The following is a 21,980-nucleotide window of genomic DNA, read 5'->3' as shown; positions in this document are numbered from 1 at the left end:
ATAAATATTGATGAAAGCTTAAGGGAAACAACTGAAATAATTTAAGAGCCATCAGAAACTGGACAATTCGAACTTCTGGATCCTTTTACAGTATCCACTCTTTTGGACCATTACACAATTCATCCATTGCATTCCAATGAAAGCATAGATGATGCACTAGAAACTTACCAAATGTGACAAACCAAAGGGTCACCAATGAGTATACGGGGAAAAAAGTAGAAGCACATGCTTTTCCACTACTATTTCCGACTGGCAAAGGTGGAAGATACAATGATAGACCCACTCAGATTGGGGCATCAGAATACCGCTCATTACGAATGTATTCGCAATATCCCAGATTTAGACAAAATGTGGAATACATATTCCACCTACTCTATGAAAGTGAATTAGCAACACTATGTCACGGAGTTGCACACATTTTGAAATCTGGAACCCACTTTCAAAGTATGTCAGCTATGCAGTTAATACAAAAAAGTACAGGAAAAAGATGAGGTTTTACAATCAAGTCTAACAAATTTGTTTGCAAACATGCGTGGTACAAAGGAATACTGGTTCCGACGGCACGGAGACGTGCGTTGTATGATCAGAAACCTTGGACCACCAACTTGGTTTGTTACGCTAAGTTGTGCAGAATATGCATGGGAAGACTTACATGAGTTCCTACGCATAGCAAACAGCAACAAAAACAACAGATATATTAACACCTGGAGAACTTTGCTCTCTATATCCAGTTAATGTGTCAAGATATTTCCATCATCGTTTCATTGCAATGCTACACTTTATTTGCAATAAAACTGTTCCTCCCCTTGGAGAAGTGCAACACTTCTTTTGGAGAAAAGAATATCAAGCGAGAGGAGCACCAGATATTCACATGCTGTTATGGATCAAAGGCGCACTGAAATTTGGTCACGACAGTGATAGCACTGTTTTGCAGTTTATCCAAAAATATGTCACTTGTGAAATCCCTTCACAACAGACACATAGTGAACTGCATGGGCAGATTTTACAATTTCAAAGACACAAATGTGGCAAATATTGTCACCGCAAATACAAAAACAAAGGTAAATACGACACCAAATGCCGCTTTGGTTTCCTTAGACCAGTTACAGAAACAGGTGATGAAATATGTCTTCAGTAAGACATAGTGTTAAAGGTAATTCAACTAAGAACACATATTACATAAAAAGAAGGGAAGAATCAAAATATATCAATGATTACAACGCAATCATTGCCCTCTTATGGAATGCAAACATAGATGTGCAGTACATTGCAGACAATTCAACTGCAGTTGCACGATATGTTACAGCCTACTTAACAAAAGCGAAAAAACAGAGTTTCAAGACCTCTGGGATGACCTAGCATCAGACAAAACATTAATACAGAAATTGTACAGCCTAGGCATAAAAATGCTCTCTCATAGAGAATGTGGGGCCTATGAAGCAGCAGATCGTTTAACCGGTACTGCTTTATATGGAAAATCAGACAACATAGTATGGCTAAGTCTTGATACTGCAAAATCTAGAAAAAGAGTCCTAAAATCATATGAGGACATAGAAACAATTGCCAGAAATGATCCCAACAGCCAAGACATTCTAAAAAACAATTTACTGGACACATACTATCCGAACAGGAGTAGCACTTTGGAAAGCATGTGTCTATACCACATAGCTCAAAGCTTTGCATACAAAAATAATGTAAAACCCTGATGAAAGCAAACGTAGATATAGAGTGACCGATTGTGAAGGGAGCTTAGTGAAACTTACCAAACAAAGCTTAATTAATCATGTAAAATTGTCATTAAAAACTCCTCAACAGAAAGATCTATATAACATGTGTCTGTTACAACTTTTCAAACCATGGACAAAAGAGGAAGACATACTAGATAACTAGGTCTGCTATGAAGATGCTTTCAAAGCAAATGAAAGCACTATCACCGATGTGAACTTTACGCAGTACAAAACAATGTTACAGAATGAGCAGCAACAGGAAGAAGAACTTCAGGCCCAACTAGATAAGGACTCTTCTGACAACAGTCAACCTTCTGTAACAGGAAGTCAAATGAGGCTGCAGTAGCTATGGCAGAAGTAGAAAACAGCATGTATCAGTATCAAGAAGATACAGAAGACTTAAATGTACAACAAGCAAAACTTAACAAAGATCATCGCACCATTTTTGAAGATGTAACAGAACAAATTGTACATGGTGTACAACACGAAAATAAAGAATGTACCTTCCAAAATTACAAACCTATACTGCTGTACGTGAGTGGTGAAGCTGGATCAGGGAAAACATTCTTAATCAAAATTATCAGCAAGTTCCTTCAATAATTGACAAATAACAAACTGTCAGCTGTTGTAACGGCCCCCACAGGTTTAGCTGCCTACAACATAGGCGGTGTCACTTTACTCCGATTACTACTTCTTCCAGTAGAGTATCAAAATAAATTAGACTATTACAAACTTTCTGCAGAAGCTGCAATGGAATTATGCAGAGTATTAAAACAAATGAAAATGCTACAAATAGATGAAGTGAGCATGGTTTCCAACCTAATGGTGACTTTGATTCACCTCAGATTGCAAGAAGTACTTAAAAGTAACAATGAAGAACTCTTTGCAGGGAAACACATTATTGTTTTCAGAGATCTTCTACAATTGACACGAGTGAAAGGTGAACCTATTTTTAAAACCTTAGGCCACAAACTCTGCTGGAAAACTGCTGCTAGCATAGGTAATGTCAACCTTTGGCAACATTTCCAATACAGAGAATTAACTGAGAACATCTGCAGATCTCACTTATGCCAACATCTTAAAAAGTATTAGAGGTGGTGTACTATCGCAAGAAGCACAAGTTGTATTGAAAAACCAGCACATTCATGCACTTTATGGCGATAATGCATGTGCAACTTATGTTATGGAACAAATAGTGCACAAAAATGTCAATTGTATGGCCTTAATGCCAACTCTTGCAAGCTGTTTCAAATTCAATGAAACAATGTTAAATAAAGAAATGCAACTAATAATGGAAATTAGTGCCACAGACAAACTAGACGTACATGATATGACAGTACCCATGTGTGAGCGAGCCACAACAAGACTAAATAGTTTAGGAAATTCAATCACCAACACAGCTGGGTTGGAAAAAATATTAAAATTATCCTTAAATTGTAGAGTAATGCTTAAACGTAACCTTGACGTCGAGCAAGGGCTAGTTAATGGAGCACTGGGTACAGTTGTTGGCTTTCAATCAAAGATAAACGCGATGATGTCATTGCGTTATTGCACGATGCATGACGTCATCGCATTACGCGTGACTTCATCACGTCGCGCGCGATATTTATGGTGGCCATTTTGAACTGTTCAATGGTACGCACATACTTGAATGTTGGACCTTGCCAGGATAAAATTCTAAAATTAAGGTGAGATGGGGATTTTTAAGGCTTTAATGACCACTCTGAAGTTTTTGGGCAATCCCCTTTTTTCCTAATGCACAGGGGGTCAGCCTGGTTTTTGTAAATCTCTAAACAGGTTGTAGTCCTATTTTAGGACAAACTCTATTGATATTTTGAGACTTGGATAGTCCTCCATACCAACTGACATCATAGGGGTTCACAAACCTTCCACCTACTATTCCAGGCGTTCACGCCCCTATTTTTGTGTATTTCTTCTTCTCTTCCCTAGAACCTCTCCGTGCTACCCAAACATCACCCCTCAAGACGGATGATGTACTCCATGCATTAGTAGAAACCATCTACATGCCCTGTAAGTAGGGTTTACTTGGCATTTTGGTAAAATGTTCTTGAGGGCCTATTTCAATTCTGAGACGGTCTCTCTTGTATTTTATGGTATTGTATCTTGTAGACCAAAGAGGAGGTCTGGAGTGATCTTCCTTAATGAGCAGGAAATCGCCCCAACAAACACCAATATTTTGGTCCTTGACTGTGGATTTATCTACCACACTCTAAAAGGTATGTAAATAGAAAAATATACCAAGCACCGTAGGTGGATTGGGGTGTTTTTGTTGTAGTCTATTAATAAGACATAAACAAACAAACATACCAGTAATACACGTTGTCTTTACCCCACAGGGCCCGCCATTTTAGAAGAATTGGCAGCAAGAAAGTGATAGGAAAGAAACACCATCATCTTTGAAAAACACATATTAATTTTACCCCTGATGAATGTCCAACATTTGTCTGTGTTTTTAGGACAAAAACTTGGGTTTGAGAATACACTAATAGCATTTAGAAATATGAGAAATTCCTCCAGTGTGAAGTTTCATATGGAGCTGAGTTATAACCATTAAAAATCAACCCACAATATGGGCTCTCCGTGTGTTTTGTAAAGTACAGTTTTTTATGTGTTTTATATATTGTGTGTTGACATCGAATTTTATGTAATGTGATCATTTTATGAGTGTTAAATTTAAATAAAAATATGTGTTAATATGAACATCTGGTAATATATTTGCCCCAGTTTCTTCTGCCCTGCGGGCATAGACAACTGTGTATAAACCTTCTTTTTTTAATATTAATGATCTTATCCATGTGGTAAGAAGTGTGTTGATCCCAAGAGAATGGAATTTTCCGTTTGAGAATAACGGCTTTCAATCATACCCACCTGACAGCAACATTCAGTTTGTCAATATTCTCTTTGATAAAGTTTCAGAAGTGAAAAGGATAGGGCGCTCAATTGCTCGATTCCTTCTCTTCAAAGACATGTATGTACGTAGAGAGCAATTTTCTCTAACTCTTGCATATGCAGTTACCATTCATAAATCCCAAGGTCTTACCCTAGAGAAAGCATTGATAGATATAGGAAACACAGTCTTCAAGGAAGGCATGAGCTACGTAGAATGATCACGCTTACGTACAATTGACGGTCTATTGCTAATGAACTTTGATGCAAGTAAAGTCAAAGATGATATTCCTTGCATTCTAGAATACAATAGACTGTGTTCACTGTACACCCCTCATCTGAAACAATATCCTTTTCCAGATAAAGTACAACGTGGTAAAAGAAAACTAAATGAAACAGAAATGCAACAGAATCCAACAGCAAATTCCTCAAAGAAAAGAAAAGAAGCTAAAGTTTCAGAAATTATCACAAAGACGCACCTATTAGGGAATTTAAACCAGGGATGTCATCAAAGAAGGAACAGAAATTCCGAAAAATGCACTCAGATACAGAACTAGCTGGTCCATTCAAATTTACAAATGAAAGTGGGGTAAGTTGCTATGCAAATGTAGGAATGAATATTCTATTTCAATTGCCACCAATTGTCAACAATATTTACTTGCACAGTACAGACCAATTGTGTTTGCAAATGTTAGTGCTTCATAGAAATGCAACAAGCAGTCCTGACAACATATACAGTGTTCATGGAATACGGCAAGAATTGGACGACTGTGCTGGAATGGTGAGATTCACTATGAACTCACAAGAAGATCCACAAGAATTTCTAATGTACATACTATTAGTATTGGAAAACCAAAGCATACCTGTAAATGAAATCTTCCAGATATCGTACATGTGGAAACATACATGCACTCTCTGTAACAATGTGATACAGGAAGAAATCCCAAATGAGCGATTTGTGTGTGTTTCCATACCAAATTGTGAAAGCATTCCATTGCAGCAACTTGTACAGAATGCAAACCATGGCAGATTATGTACTATTCGCAATTCAGACAATCGCTCCACCTTACTGATACAATCACATAGTTCCTACATAATACTTATGCTTCTACGTTATAATGCAGATGGTACCAAAAACAACTGCAAACTGACTGGATTCACACATGGTCAAGTGTCACTTGGAAAGAAAACCTTTACAACAATAGGTATAATCTACCATGCAGGAGCTACAACCAATGCCGGTCGCTACACTGCATACATTAAAAAGAAATGTGGATGGTTTGAATGTAATGATAGCACCCTTACTCTAATGCAGAGATTGCCAGCTAATCTTAAAAATGCGTATTTACAAACATCTTATCCAATAACCTTAAGAACTCCACACAAAGCATCCTATTAGGAGATTTCAACCTTGGTCTCAGTGACCCCTGAGATGCTAATGCCAAAATAATCAATAATACCTTAGAGCAGTGGTCTTCAAACTTTTTTGGTCTGGGCCCCCCCTGCGCAAAGTTTGGGCAGGCCGGGCCCCCCCAAAAGTGCCAGATGGACAGTATGTAGAAATTGCTATGAACTTTTGCATGCCGTCACCGCACCCTACTCCCAGTACAGACCCTGGGCTCTCCCCACCCTACTCCCACCACTATCCCAGTGCTGCAGCCCATCCTGCTCCCACCACAGTCCCATAAAACAAGCATACACGTTTAAATAAAAAATAAATCTCCATAAGCGTACCTTCTGCAGGGGCCTGGGCGTGGTTGCTAAAATGCCCCGCACCAGGTTGCTCTGCCCGTAAGTGCGAGAAGGCGCAGGAGCACCCCCTCGCACATACATACATGCAGTGCCCCAGCCAGCATTTCCAATGAGCTATGCAAGGCTTGCGAAGCAAAACACCCCCAGCGTTGCATGGCTCAGTGATCATGTGCGGCTGGGGAAATGAACTGTCAAAGGCAAACAGTGTTTCTCTTTGACAGTTCAACCAGCCCAGGAACACTCCCCCAGCTGGAAAAAGCAGCTGGGGGAGTGCTCAGTGTTTCACTGGGCTGGCTCCTTGGCTCCTCCATAATGGGTGAGGTGGCCAGTGGGTGGACGCCCCCTAACCCATTATGGATGAGCCAGCAGGCTTGGACTGGCCTGTAGGGCAATAGGGCGATGACTGTACAAAAAATGCTAGTGTAGGCCAGTCAAAATGGTCCACTTTTTTGGCCAATGTGGGCCAGTTTGAGGAGTTACTTCACTATGCAGCTAGTAGTTTTGCCTATTGTTACTGAATTAATATTATTTAAATATCACCATTTGTTTACATTTGAACAAAAAACAACCCCTTGGGTACTATTCAAACAGTCTGCGACTAAAGGACTGAATATCCATTTGCAACTGCTGGCCATTTTTCCATTGGTGCCTAAGACCGTTTTATGGTCCAGTCTGACCATGTGAGCTGCTCCTTCCCATTTCCTCCAATCTAAAAATTAAAATTATTATTATTATTATTTTTTTTACTCATTTCATGCTGGGCTCTGGTGCCCCCCCTGGGATGCGGCCACACCCCCCTGGGGGCACGCGCCCCACAGTTTGAAGACCTATGCCTTAGAGGAACTAGGATTTACCCAGAAGATCATAGAGCCCACCCATACTAAAGGCAGAACTTTGGACTGGTTAGCTGTGCATAATTGCCCAGTCCTGGTCTCATCTATACTTCTGCAGCCTTGGACAGACCACTACCTGATCTCATTCACTCTAGAGACGACACCAGTGTAATCAGATAGCATAGCTCCAGCTGTCCAGACCAGAAACAAAAAGAACATCACCCCTGAAAACCTGCTCCCTTTGATCTTACTGACGCTGAATGCCATTCCGGATCACACAGATCCCTTCATGATCGTAGACCTATACAATAAAGTCATGCTTTCATCTCTAGATGACATAGCTCCCCTGAGGTTGAGAAAGAGCAAACCTCGAAAACATATCAACACTTGGTTCTCTCCTCACCTTAAAGCCCTCAGACTGGAAAAGCGACGCTGTGAAAAAACTTGGAGAGCACACCCCTCAGAATTCAACAAGAATAACTTGAGTGTACTAGCCTCCCAATATAAAAAAGAAATCATCCTGGCCAAACAAATGTCCTATAGTACTCGAATTTTGCAAGCTAAATCCAACACCAGAGAGCTCTTTACAATACTAAAAGAGGTAGAAACGCCCATCCAAGTACCTGACTCGTGCCTCAAGGATAAGAATTGGTGCACGGGTATACAAAACGCTTTAGCTAACAAAATCACCTCTCTTAAAACGAAGATAAGCATTAAAAAAGATTCCCTTCTCGCTTCTACCAAACCTTGTATCCTGAGAGATGAGGGTAAGACTGCACTATTGCTACTCCTTGATCTCTCAGCCGCTTTCGACTTGGTCGACCATGAGATCCTATGTAACCACTTACAAAAAGCAGCCCATTTCTCTCAAGAGGCAACCGGCTGGATCCAATCCTTCCTAAACAACCGCATGATGAGCGTCTTCTCCCAATTAGCAGCAGCCGACCCATCGTCTATCACCTGTGGTGTGCCCCAGGGATCCTGCGTCTCCCCGACCCTGTACAACATTTTCACAAAGCCCCTTTTTGATGATCTAGATGGTCTGGGTATCACCTACACTAACTATGCCGATGATACCCAGATCCTCATCCCATTGACGGGGGATTATGACAAGGATTTGGCCTTTGTCAACAAAGTGTACATCATCATCCAGGCATGGATGGCCTCACACGGTCTATGCCTGAATGATGAAAAAACAGAACTCCTCATTCTAGGGTCTCCACATAACCTTAACAAATTAGACCTAAACTACTCCTCTTTCGTAATTGATAATAATAAGATCACTGTAGCCAAGGAGGTCAAAACACTTGGCTTCTACCTAGATTCTACTCTCACATTCAATAATCAAGTTAATGCCATGGCATCTGCCACATCTTACACTTGCAAACTTATCAGAGCAGTCAAACCATTCCTCTCACCCTCTAATTGCATCACCCTAGCCAGGGCGCTGATCCTGTCCAAAGTGGACTATTGCAATGCGCTTTATGTAGGTTGCAACAAATATATCTCGAATAAAATTCAAATCCTACAGAATAACGCCCTAAGAGCGGCCCTTAGCATCCCAAAGAAAGCCCACATCTCCGAGACTAGAAGATCTGTCAATTGGCTCTCTACGAAAGAGAAAATCTTCCTCAAATCTGTTTCTCTGACTCACAAATGCCTCCACCAAGCAGCCCCTCAATACCTTATAACTAAATTGACCAGACCAGTTTCTTCCCGCCCCACCAGAATGGTTAATTCCAATCTCCTCCTTGTGCCTAGATTTAAACAAACAATGTCTGGAAGGAATAGCTTTCCTGTAAAAGCAGCGCAATTTTGGAATTCCCTTCCACCTACTTGCAGGGAGGACCTCCCGTACCGCCAATTCAGATCGAAGACCATTCAGTGGCTTAAGAACCATGATATATAACGCCTGCCTGCTGCGCCACTCTACTATGACTGTTAATCTGTACACATAGGTGGTCAACTGATCTGCTTAGATACAATTCATGATATATCCTGCATTTTGTATCTGCATATTTTTGTAAGTTATGCCTCTCCGGCTTTCATTGCCTTTGATGCTAGAGTAATGTAACCTCAGCTGGATTTCATCCCTATGTATGTAACAAGCTTCGCAATCATCTTGATGCCTCTGCGTCCTGCTACCCCCGGGTTAGGTGCGCACTATAAATAAATAAATACAAATACAATCTTCTTAAAGCCAACATTTTATAAATAATGTGTACTTCAAGATTGCCAAAAATTATGTTAAAGACTATAAACAGTTAGAATACACCAACAGGCATCTAACTGCCCAAGAGGACATAACAACGACACAAAGAAATGAATATCACAGATCTGTAGGAACAAATGCACAGTTAGAATCCGCCTACAGGTATCCAACTGTTGTTAAAAATCGGCAGGAAGGCAACAAACATAACATTAATCAGAAAGATGAAGGAAACAGGATATAACAACGACACAAAGAAATGAATATCACAGATCTGTAGGAACAAATGCACAGTTAGAATCCGCCTACAGGTATCCAACTGTTGTTAAAAATCGGCAGGAAGGCAACAAACATAACATTAATCAGAAAGATGAAGGAAACACTCAAAGGAAACAAGGAAGTAGTTAGTACCGTAGCAAATGAAGGTTTCTTTTAATCCGACAAGGATTTTTTTTTCCCAGACCCAAGAATTAGAAAAGCAAACACAGAAACTGAGCACAATGCACAGAACACTGGTTTGTAAACTAAATATGAGGGGTAAAAAAAAAAGGTAAACTGTCTATTATGCAATGTAGTAAGTTTTCATAAAATGCAAAGACTAACATACCTTTTTCTTTTATCACAGAAATTAAAAAAGGGATACTTCCGCCAAGTATGAAAGGCATTTAAAAAATATATGTGGATTCTGAACAAAGTAAGGAGTAAGTATATTGGCAGTCTTTTTCTACACATGCAAATCTACACGTCTAATCTATGGTAGTAATATGCTGCAGTGGCTGAAGGCTGGCCCTTGCATCTTCGGTGTGTAACCTACGACCTACGCCTTACGACCAAGCTACAAAGAGTACAGTTCCTAGCCACAACCATTGCTGCATATCGAAACCATGGTCCTTGTAAATTAGCTACTTATAAATTTACTTTTGGGACCATCGTCTGCAGCCATGTAGCCAAGACATTAGGGCGTGCACACAACTAGCGCATTACACCACACCCATATTCACTCATAACTCCACTGCTTATGACTTCAGTCTTGGGTGCATGGCCTTTGGCCATACAGTCAAGACTCTGAGTTCTGGCCAGAAACACCGCAGCATATCGGAACCATTGTGCCTTGTCATTTCACTATGTACAAAGTTGGTTTTGGGAGCATGGCCTTTGGCCATGCTCCCAAAATGCTACGCCCTCCCCACAACCATCTTAATGATCTTGCATAGTACAAGTGTACCAATAGCTGTGATATGGTGCAGTAGTTTGTAGCCACAGGCTACAGACGTGAGTTTGAGGCCATAGAATTATCAATGTATGGGTGTACAGTATATAAAATGCATAGTTGCTTACAACTGCAGTGCTTATTACTTTGTTCAAATACTCTGCATCCTGGCCACTACTACCACACCATATGACATCCATTGCGGCATATATCTACACTACATACAAATGTGCTTTTGGGGGCATGGCCTTCCGCCATGCACCCATGATTGCAGCCCCTCCCCACAGCTGCCTGAGTGATGCACTACCACACCATATCACACCCATTGTGCCTTGTAAGTACACTACATATAACTGTTCCGTCATTGCATGGCCTGCGGCCATGCACTCATGACTGCAGACCCTCCCCACAGCCACCGGGCTGATGTTGAATACTAGGGGTGTCTCTGCAGCTCTGAAATGCTGCACTGTTTGTGGGCAGGGCCTGAAATCTTAGGTGTATGTCCATACATTTCAATATATGGTTGTGAAGTGGCTTATAACTCCAGTGCTTACAATTTTCCTTTTGGGTGCATGCTTGGGTGTATGGCATACAGCCTGCAACCATGCACCCAAAAGTACACATCTTGGCCAAAACCACCGCACTAGATAAAACCCATGTGGGCTTGTAACTGAAGAGGTTATAGCTTTGTTGTTGAGTGCATGGCCTTCGACCATGCACCCAAGACTGCACATACTCCCCACAACCAGGCAATCGATACGCATTACTATGGGTGTATCCATGGGTGTGACATGCTGCAGTGTTTGTGGCTAGGGCCTAGAGTTTTGGAAGTAAGGCCTTCGGCCTTCGGCCGACGGCCATGCATCCAAGACTCTAGGCCCTGGCCACAACCACTGTAGCATGTGACACCAATGGCGGTGTACTAATGAATACAATACCCATAGGAAAAAGTAATGCAAGTACGGCATGTTGGCAATTTCAATGTTCCCTAACACCACGCGTGTCCTTACAACAGTTACAAGTTTCCTGTGCACTGCACGGACTGACATACTGCCCTTATTGGACCCCTCATTTTCTGCACGTACAAGGTGGCCATAGAAAATACATCATGAAGAGGTTATAACTTAAATATTGGGTGCATGGCCTTCGGTCATGCACCCAAGAGTGCTGGGTCTCCCCACAACCACCTCAGTGATGTGTGGTAGTGTTTTTTTTTCTATAAGTGTGGTATCCTTCAGTGCGTCTGCCAGAGGCTTCACTCCTAGCTGTATGTCCATAGATCATACATGCGATGGGTGTGCATCGACTTGCACGTCCAGTACTTATAACTTTGTTCTTGGGTGCATGGCCTTAGGCCATGCACCCAAGACTCCACACACTCTCCACAACTTGGCAATCGATACGCAATACTATGGGTGTATCCATGGGTGTGACATGCTGCGGTGGTTGTGGCCAGGGCCTACAGTCTTGGAAGTAAGGCCTTCGGCTGACGGCCATACATCCAAGAATCTAGGCCCTGGCCACAACCACTGTAGCATGTGACACCCATGGCGGCGTACTAATGAATATAATAATACCCATAGGAAAAAGTAATGCAATTATGGCATGTTGTCAATTTCAATGTTCGCTACCACTACACGTCTCCTTACAACAGTAACAAGTTTCCTGTGCACTGCATGGGCTGAAATGCTACCGTTATTACACCCCTCATTTTCTGTGCGTACAAGGTGGCCATAGAAAATACATCATGAAGACCGACCCCCAGAACAAATGCATTGATCACCCATGTCTTACTGTCTGAACCTTTCCCAACGCTCGGTGACACAGCAAAAGAGGTTTAGAAATATAGCATGTGCACGCTGGTTGTTGCTCCGCTATCGGCGGATCCAAGATGTCGGGCACAGCCAAACAATCTGACGCAGAACACGTCTCGCAGCAGCCAATCAGCAGAGACGTTGCGTGTCCACGGTCATGACGCCAGTCCCTTAGCCAATCTGTATCTTGTCCGTGGACCGAACAGGGAAGTGTGACCGTGAAGCGGACATAGATATCACTAATTATTTCAGACCTACTTTTTGGTCATTTTAATGAAAAGTACTGCACGGAAGGTCACCAAATTTACAAAAGCACGCTTTCTGGACGAAGTCCCTGTACCTGCTGCAAATTTCATGAAAATCCGTCCAGCGGTTTGACCTGTAGCCGTGCGCAAAGTTTTTCCCCCATTCAGTCTATGGGAAAAAAAGACGTTTTGGGACCCCCCACTATAACATTTGCCCCCCCCCCCCTGAACCAAACATCTCCAGACTTTGCAAAAAAATTAAAAATCAGAGTGGCCCATATACTTTTTTTGCAAAGATTGGTGACAATTCGTCCCGGGGAGCGGAGTTATAGACCGCCCAAAAAGTGCTCTTCCCATGGAAACATCAGCTTAACCATAACTACACAGCCACTACCGTGGCTAAGTAATTTACATATATATATTTTTTAAAAATTGAGATTTTAATTTTGTTTTTAAATTGGTATTTTCCGCTTATATTTGACAATAATTGGCCTACTGATGAGCCTCATACACTGGCATTCTGCAGCTTTATTTATTTATTTAATTAAGTGCTGCGCAAGGCATAGGTGATTTGCCTTAACTGTAGGTGCCATAACCTGCTCGGTTTCAGGTTCTGCCTGAGTTCTAATGCGAGGTTAACCCCTCGTGTACTGCTGGTTATCACACCCTGATAGGGTGAGCAGTTTGAGGTACACTTGCTCAGTGTATTCCTCCCTTAAAGTCGGCAGCTTTGTTTAGGTGCTGCATGGGGCAGATGTCATTATCTTCCCTGTAAGTGTGTTGTCACCTACTCGGTGGCAGGCTTTGCCTGTGTTCTAGTGTGAGGTGTCTCCTCGTGTACTGCTGGTTGCCACACCCTGCTAGGGTGAGCAGTTTGAGGTACACATGCTCAGTGTATTCCTTGCTTGAAGTCGGCAACTTTGTTTGTGTTCTGCATATGGCATTGGTGATTACCTTAATTGTTTGTGTGCCATAACCTGCTCGGTTTCAGGTTCTGCCTGAGTTCTAATGCGGGGTTACCCCCTCGTGTACTGCTGGTTATCACACCCTGCTAGGGTGAGCAGTTTGAGGTGCACTTGCTCAGTGTATTCCTCCCTTAAACTAGGCAGCTTTGTTTAGGTGCTGCATGTGGCAGATGCCATTATCTTCCCTGTAAGTGTGCTGTCACCTGCTCGGTGGCAGGTTTTGCCTGTGTTCTTCTGTGAGGTGAACCCCTCATTTACGGCTGGTTCCACACCCTGCTAGGGTGAGCTGTGGAGGTGCACTTGCTCGGTGTACTCTTTTGCTAAGAACACATTTACGTTTTCAGGATTGTCAGTAGCCCGGATAGCTCAGTAAGCATCAGCTTCTATAAGGGCTGGGGTTTGTGCCCCTGTGGGGGCATAACCCCTCTTCCTTGGGCATTTTATATTATTTTATATTATTTTATTTATTTATTCATTACGAACTTTAAATAAAAGAGTGTGTGGAGGTGGTTGTAAACAGACCCATGTGGGGGGTTGTACCTTCCTCTCTAGCCATCACTCAGGTGTTAACCTTCGTCTTTTAGTTAAATTAAGTTGCCATTTATATTAGTTAGTGTCGGGGCAATTCAGTCCGTTCCTTATGCTTTTCGTTCCCCAATAACAATTGCTCCACTCAGTACCCGTGCTGATTAAGTTGAAGAATTTTCTCTCGACATGAGGAAGAGAAAAATGACACTTTATGTCCCTTTGGAGGTCTGCAGGGTTTGATGCTCTCTTTAGAGGGTGGCGTGTTTCCCTTACTATTTGTCCCATTATGACATTCATTATACTATTCGGACTATTGGTGGAGACAAGGTCAGCTCGAGGGTAACTGTTCAGTTTTGTTGCAAGGCAAGTTGAGCAACCATGTTCGGATTGAATGGAGTGTTTGGAAACACTTGCTGGTATCAGAGGGACGGGTTACCAAATAATAACTTTCTGGCGCCCGCCCCCTGGTTTTCCTCCCAAGGCTTGGCCTGTTTTCTGCTAACCGTCTAGCAGTCTGTTACAATTTCTCCTCTGCTCGAGGAGTAAAAGCAGGCTTCTGTACCCTCAAGAGAGTTGTTTAGCTTCTTTCATTATATATTTTTCTACAGGGCATCGAATAGAGTGCTGGCTTTCAAATCTGTGCAGAGGCTACTGATGCAGGTTCCTAATTTTGGAAGGGTCTAAATCAGTCTTTCTTCCTGCTGAGATCGATAAGTGAACACCTCACACCACACATCATTGATAGTAGTGACGAGCAGCACTCGTATACCTGAGGGTTTGTAGCGCTATATAAGTGCTATTTTGCTATGGGCAATGTGCTTAATATTTTCCTTCCCCTGATCCCCAGAGAGGCCAGTCAGCCTTCCATGCATACAGAGGCTCAGGCCTCAGTGTTTGAAGGGACAATGGTCACAGTATTCTTTCACAACCTTTAATTTATGGGGCACAATAATTATCCCAAAGTCCTTTCCCCCCCTCATTCCCCTTCCCGCCATCCTTGGGGGCGATTGCATCATAATATTACACCTCTTGGAGTAACACCTGATGGTTTCCGTTTTTCCATTTACAGGAGTTCTGGCTCATGACCAGCGTAGACTCGCACTGAGCATTTCCCTCCCGTCAGTTTACTTTCCTTTGCGCCAATTTCCTGGTATTTCACTAAGTTAAGCGGAGCCCCCTTCCACGGTCATGGGGGTTGGTTAGAAGTGCAAGAGTGTATTTATTTTAAGGGTGTAAAGAGGGGCTTTAGTGTGGCCCTCAAGGTAACCTTCTTCTGGGTTGCAAGGTTTTCTTAGATAAGTGGGGGAGGTTTTATCTCCTCCTTTGGGAAGGCACAATATCCCTCGGTGGGATAGAGGGGTCTGGGAGTGCTACTCACATTCCATCCAAGTTATTAACGGCCCTCTATCACAAGGTGTTCCAACGTCTCTACATTTACTATCTCAGAGGGTGTCTGTCAGTGCAATTGCCAGAGGGCTGGGATATATTTAGTTAATGACTTGGTTCTCCTAGTCACGTGCATGGCAGGTAGACCTTTTGGGTTTTCACAGGAGATTGTTCTGCAATATGGTGCCAGCACAGGGTGCTGGGCGTTTCAAGATTCTTCAGGTTGGCTAAGATAGAGGTTAGTCCTCTTCTGGTGAACAACTTCATTTTAACTGTTTAGTGATCAGTTTCTTTGCAGTTTAGAGTCTTTACTAAGACTATGGGATTTAGTGGGTCCTCCCTCGATTACTTTATGATCCTCTAGGGGATTTATCAACCATGGGGGGGGATAAGGTCCAAGCAGCTGGCGCATCTAGAAAAGGGGTGCAAGTATCACTATAATGGTAGCGATTGGATGTAAGATATGTTTTTTCTCCTTGCCTAAATTGGTCTCTTAAGGGTCAGGTTTTGTAAATATCTTCCTTTTGTCATGGTATCAGAGTCCTTCTTCAAGAGCTCAGGAGGTCTGAGGGTCTCCGTCTTGGCGGTTTGGCAGGTTTAACTCTTCCCTTTGTCATCAGGGTTCCCTGGTTGGCTCTTTTCTTAGTTCGGATGTTATTTAACGCTAGCTGCTGGGTTTCAGGTGGGGCCCCTCTCTTCCATTTTGCTTCTGCCTTCAGAAGACATCCCTTTCTTAGTATACACATATGTCTGGGGACAATTGTGTGTTGAGTCTATTGCTTTTCAGCACCGCTCAAGATAGGTCATCCTATTACATGTTAATAAAATGTCCTTTTACTCCCATTTTAACTTTTATGAAGTTTTGCCTTTCCCTCTTGGTTCCCCAGGGTAGTTATGTGACATGTCCTGTTTCTAATACGATATCTTCCTTTAACTTATGGGATGGAACCTACGAAGCTTTCACCCCTAAGGGGTATTTTTCTTTATCTCCAGGAGAGCTAGGTGTTTCTCTTTCGTTTCCTATCTAGGTTCCCAAAGATGGTATTAAAAGTGTTTTAAATGTGTGATTGGACAACAGAGGAGTTTATTACTCCTATGGTTTTTTCCTAACCTATTAGTATAAGAAGACTTTGTTCAGTGTCCCCATCCCCCCCCCTTTTTAACCAGTTGGTTTTGGGGGCCTGTGAGGAACGCTGGAATTGGCGCATCTTCCAGTTTATTTTCTTGCAGTGGATTCGGCTATGCCTTATAAGACAGTTATTCAGGCAGCCTAGCCTTGGGCAACACTCTTGCGTTCAGCTGATTGATCAAATGGAAACATTTAAAACACTTTCTTCTCCTATTATTTTTATTGTATTGTCACTATTGTATTGATCATGTTGTACTAATGGAATGCAAGGGCTTCAAACTTGCATAATATGAGCCTCCTGTCTTGCCATAGAATGACTTATCCCCCACACTAGCGTGAGAAGGGGGTTTAGATTCTATTAAAGACAAGGAGACGAGTATTATCCCACCCGCCCTCCCTTGATATGATATGATATGGCAATTATGGCACGCATATACACAGGTGTTTCAAGACAGAACATTCTTTGGTTTGTTGTTCTTCCCATCCACCCACCCTTCGTTGCTTCTTGTTCTTACAGCTACGAGCTGAGGTTCTGCTCAGGAATGTGGCTCACAGTTACAAGATGTGGAGAGTGCGTGATACGAGAGCTTCGCTGGATTTGTCTTTATCCTTTATCATCTGATATGTGCATTGGACATCGGGTTCAAGACAGCTACAGAAAGAGGAGTTGCGTTTGGAGTAAAGGACTTATATAAGGGAGGGTCCATGCTCATTGGTCTCCTGCACCTGTCCTCCATGATGGATTGGGGAGCCCCCCTTACATTGACATTGAACTCTATTTAGTTCTGTTTTGACAACTTTTTTGTTTGTAAAAGATTTTTTCTTTGTTGCTGTGGTTTCAGAGTAAAGATTGTAATGCATAATACTTGCCTCCTTGTCTTTAATAGAATCTAAACCCCCTACTCAAGCTAGTGTGGGGGATTAGTCATTATCTTCCCCTCCCTTGAAAAACCCTGGGTTTTCATCGCGTCTTCCCAGAGTGGAAACTGCACACAGCAGACATCCAAGCTCCCTGCTCTGTTACCCAAAAAGGACCAGAAGGGAAGCACTTTTAAATTCACCACCATTTACCAGATCACGCGCTATAGACTTTGCAGTGCCGGAAGCCAAGCCTGGTGTCAATCTGTCAAGCAGACCCACTGCCCGAGGGTGTGCCTCTGCAGGCTGCACGTGCTGGATGTGTGAGCATTGCATTAACACGTGACATGCCTCTGATGTCTGAGCAGAGCCGCAAGTGATGGGGAAACACGTAAAGTGCCACTGTGTTCCAAGCACGTTCCGTAGCACTCAAGGGCATTTCTCTGGTCTCTAATTGGGGGTACATCTGCCATGTCCAGAGAAATTGATTCCTGACTACTCTTGAGGCTCAGTTTTCCTAATGGAGCAGTGTCCAGAATTCTTATAGCTATGCTTTGGGGAGGTGGAATGATGGTATCTCCGTGTGCCAGGAAGCCATCTTGTGAGGGTGGAATAGCCAGAGCTTTTTTTTTTTTGATGTGCGTCATTCTATTCTGAAAGGGAGGACTGCTAATCAGACCCCACTTTCATAAATGGTCAATGGCAAAATTACAGTACAAACGTGTGCCTTTGCTGAGCTATTCTACATACGCCCTCAGCCCCAGCTCTGCAGTCGCACAAAGCAGGTTCAAAGGTCACATGTGCATCACTGACAGCTGATTCAACACAAATTCCCCAGAGGCAAAGATGGCTTTTTAATGATGATTGTTTGGGTTAAGCAGTCTCGTGGCACATGCACGTATAAATATGAGCCGTGCCGCAGTCTGGTGGCACATACATATATAAATATAAGTCATGCCTGGTTCTTGCACGGTGACTACTAATAGCACACACTTATAAAGCCGCAGAATTTTGATATCACACTAGTGTCAGCTCTGTGAGCAGGACTCAACTGTGAACGGACTGATGTATATTGGCATTTGGCCTGGCTGTCTACACAGCTTCTGTATGGAACAATAGCCAGGATGTTGCCTCTTTAATTCTCCTACAGAAAGGGCAACACCTTCCCCGAGGGCATAGGCACCTCCTCCAGGAGGTCTCCCGAGAACCAGTGATTCAAAGGCAGCACTCACAAACATAAGCAAGGCACTGTCACACCAGAGTGCGGACCACTGGAGTCCCTTTGAAGTCAGCAGGCATGGGAAGTGGGCACACTAATAGGGAAGGTAGTCCTGGAGAAGGGTCCTGCCACCTGTGTATCTGGTAGGACTCTCTTCCATTTCCTGTGCTTTCTATTTCCAGCAGGCAAGGTACTCTGGGTGTGATGTCATAGACAATAGACACTCGTAACAACAACAGGGATTGGGCACCTTACTGCAGGCTTGATTTGGACCAATCCCCTGTGGGGGGGTCGCTCTTCATTCTTTGATTCCTCTGTGGACACTAAGAAGAACAAAAATAATGTATCTGGACCATTTATTGGGGTACAGTCTATCCCAAGACCCCTGCCAATAGGTGAAGACAGACGGCACCCAAAGCAGAGGTGAGCTCTGCCCCCTAACCATGCCCAGGGGACAGTGGCTGCACTGGAAAGAGGTCACTGGTCACTGGATATAAGGTCCCCCCTGTAGGTGCCTTAAAAGAGCTTCTGAGTGTTCTAGTCTCCCCACTTCGACACACCACCACTGTATCAGCTCGTTTGAACTGCCAGCTCACACCACTACTACCCAGGTCCATATTGGGCCAGCCAAGCCCGCTTGGCACTAGACTCAAGTCACCACTTCTCCATTCCGGAGGCCTTTCAGTCTTTCAGCATCACAAGGCGACCCCACCTGCCATTTCCAGCATCTTCGACCAGCAAGCAGCCGTCACTCTCGAACAGCAGTGGGTTATTGGGGCCTGTCACCAGCGCTCCATGACTCAACCCCAGCCAGTGGCAAAAGCTCCCAGACTTTCGGTTCGACACCAAAAAGTCTGGTTTAATGCTGTCAGCACTCAAGAGCAAGAAATAGGGTACCTTTGTCTTCTAAGATATATGTCTTAAACATTAACATTGTGCCAATGAATTGCCTGAACACTGCTGCTCGTCTACAAAGAGTGCCTTTCTACGAAAGTATGTATTATCTCTGTTTTCTTTACAAGGGTGGGTTTAGCAGGTTTTCTAGTTAGTTTGCATTTTGTTGTCCAATAAAAGTCTACAGTTTCTAGAACCTTCATTGGACATTCTTGTATTTTTGTATTTTATTTTGGACCATTGTACTTACATTCTTTAGGTTGCTACTAGTATCAGCTCACAACCCTCCTGAAGATATACCCCATCCTCAGCGTGCGCGCCCAGAAGAGGCGAAGGGGTATGCCTTGCTGGGCTGTGTCTGTTTCACCTTTATGCCTGGGATCCCTGCTAGTTTGGTAATAGTGTGGCACTCAGTAGGCAGCTTAGCCACTACTCATCCCAGTACTCCTGGGGAGCGGTAGGGATGACACCACATTCTGATTCTGTATGGCTTAAGCAGCACCTATGTGTGTGTGCTGTCTCAGTAGAGGGGACAGGGCACTTGCTGCCATGTGACTATTCACAGGTCCAGAGTCTTTGGGAGATAATGTCTCATATGGGTGTATGTTGTGGGAGGTTCGCTGCAGGTGATTGTCCTCTGCCCAGTGACGGGGACCAAGTGACGGTGACCTGGAAATCCTCCCCATACCAATATTCACTGGCTCATGGAGGCACCTGTCCCCCTGGTCACCCCTGAGATGCCCACAGGCAGGTGAAGAGCCTACCCTGATGAGCACCCCCCCCTAGAGGTTCTTCAGGATTCTGTTCTCTCTTAGTAGCGAATGAGAAGATCGTCGTCCCCCCCTCTGGCTGTTATCTAAGGTGTGATTTCTCCAAATCAGGCGCTGTCCTAGAGGCAAAGAAGGCCCTGTTCTCTGGATGCTGGTGAGGAACTGGTGCTGTGAAGCTCCTAGAAGCTGTGGCCGAGGAGCTGCAACTCTCCTTATTTGGACTGAGAACGGTTTGGGTCCTGAGGATACAATTCGAGCCTTAAAGATGGCCCCTGCGTTGTCTTTGTTTTTGCGCACACCGCTTTGGGCCATTGACTGAGCTGTCGCAGAATCATCACAATGCCCTGCAAGGGCCTTGAGAACGCGGAAGTGAACACCGGGCATCTCCACAGACTCTTGTTCTGAAGCTCCATCTTGACATGAACCGGCACCGACTTGCTGTGGAATTCTCCAGAACTAATCCTGGGCTGCCTCAGAGATCCTTAGTTTCCAGCGATAAATGTTACTGTTTGAGCAGTTTATAGGAGCAAAATAACCTTGTATTTGTCTTTTTTATATTGTTTTAAACCTATGCAAGCTTGACTATTTTTATGTCTTTGATTCTGGTTTTGTTTACGTATGCTGCCCATTATTGTTATGTGAATATTTGCATAGAGATCTCATCTATGCGCTGTGCGGTAATCCGAGCCAGACCAACTGCCTGAGTATCCTGGAGGGCTACCAAACGGTGCACCAGCTGTTCTGGCAAACCCCATGTGCGACATTAGAGTAGGCCTTACATATGCTGGGGTATCAGGGATCTTCAAGAAGACTACCTCTGAACCTCGACACATTTCTCTGGGACTTACAGACCAACTCGCATCTCACGATCATGCTTCAGGAACCAGCCAAGGTGAGGGAATTCTCCCCATGCACTGCAAGGAGACCCCCGGATCCCAAGCAACATGCAAGGGGGCAGTGGGGGGCGCTCAGCAGGGCTGACTTCTGCAGGGAGAAGATGTTGCAGGATCACCAGCCTTGAAGGGGCTCGTAATGGAGGGCACTTCAAGGGCAACAGCCAGACATGGCCCTTCTTATTCAAGGTAGACCAGACACCGCTGCAGATTCATGGAGGCCCTGGTAGGTAAGACATTTCCGGTCAATGCTGTTCCCGCCCCACAACCGGGTGATGGCTTTCCAGTAGATTACAAGAATTGCCACAGGCCCGTGTGACCAAAAGACCCCGTAGCTCTGCCCAATTCTAGGTTTTAGAGTTCTCTCTTTCCAGCGGGAAGAGGAGAAGCTCACGGAGAAGGCCAATCACACACTGTCAACAGTAAATGCCCCATCATTCCAAGGGACTATCCAGATAAGGAATGATCATACAATTTCAGGCATACTGATACAGTTAGGAAACCTCCCAAATGATTGGTAACCCCTTTCTGTCTTTATAAGGGAACTTTCCGAAGACCAATACATCAACCTCCTGCCCAGCAGTGGTGAGCTGCTCACACTCTGGACCACCTCTTTACCAGTGCCCACTGTCCTTCACATA

The sequence above is a fragment of the Ambystoma mexicanum genome, chromosome 11 (assembly GCF_040938575.1).
Source record: "Ambystoma mexicanum isolate Mex_15411 chromosome 11, UKY_AmexF1_1, whole genome shotgun sequence".
NCBI lineage: Eukaryota > Metazoa > Chordata > Amphibia > Caudata > Ambystomatidae > Ambystoma > Ambystoma mexicanum.
Note: the sequence above shows the minus strand (reverse complement) of the source record.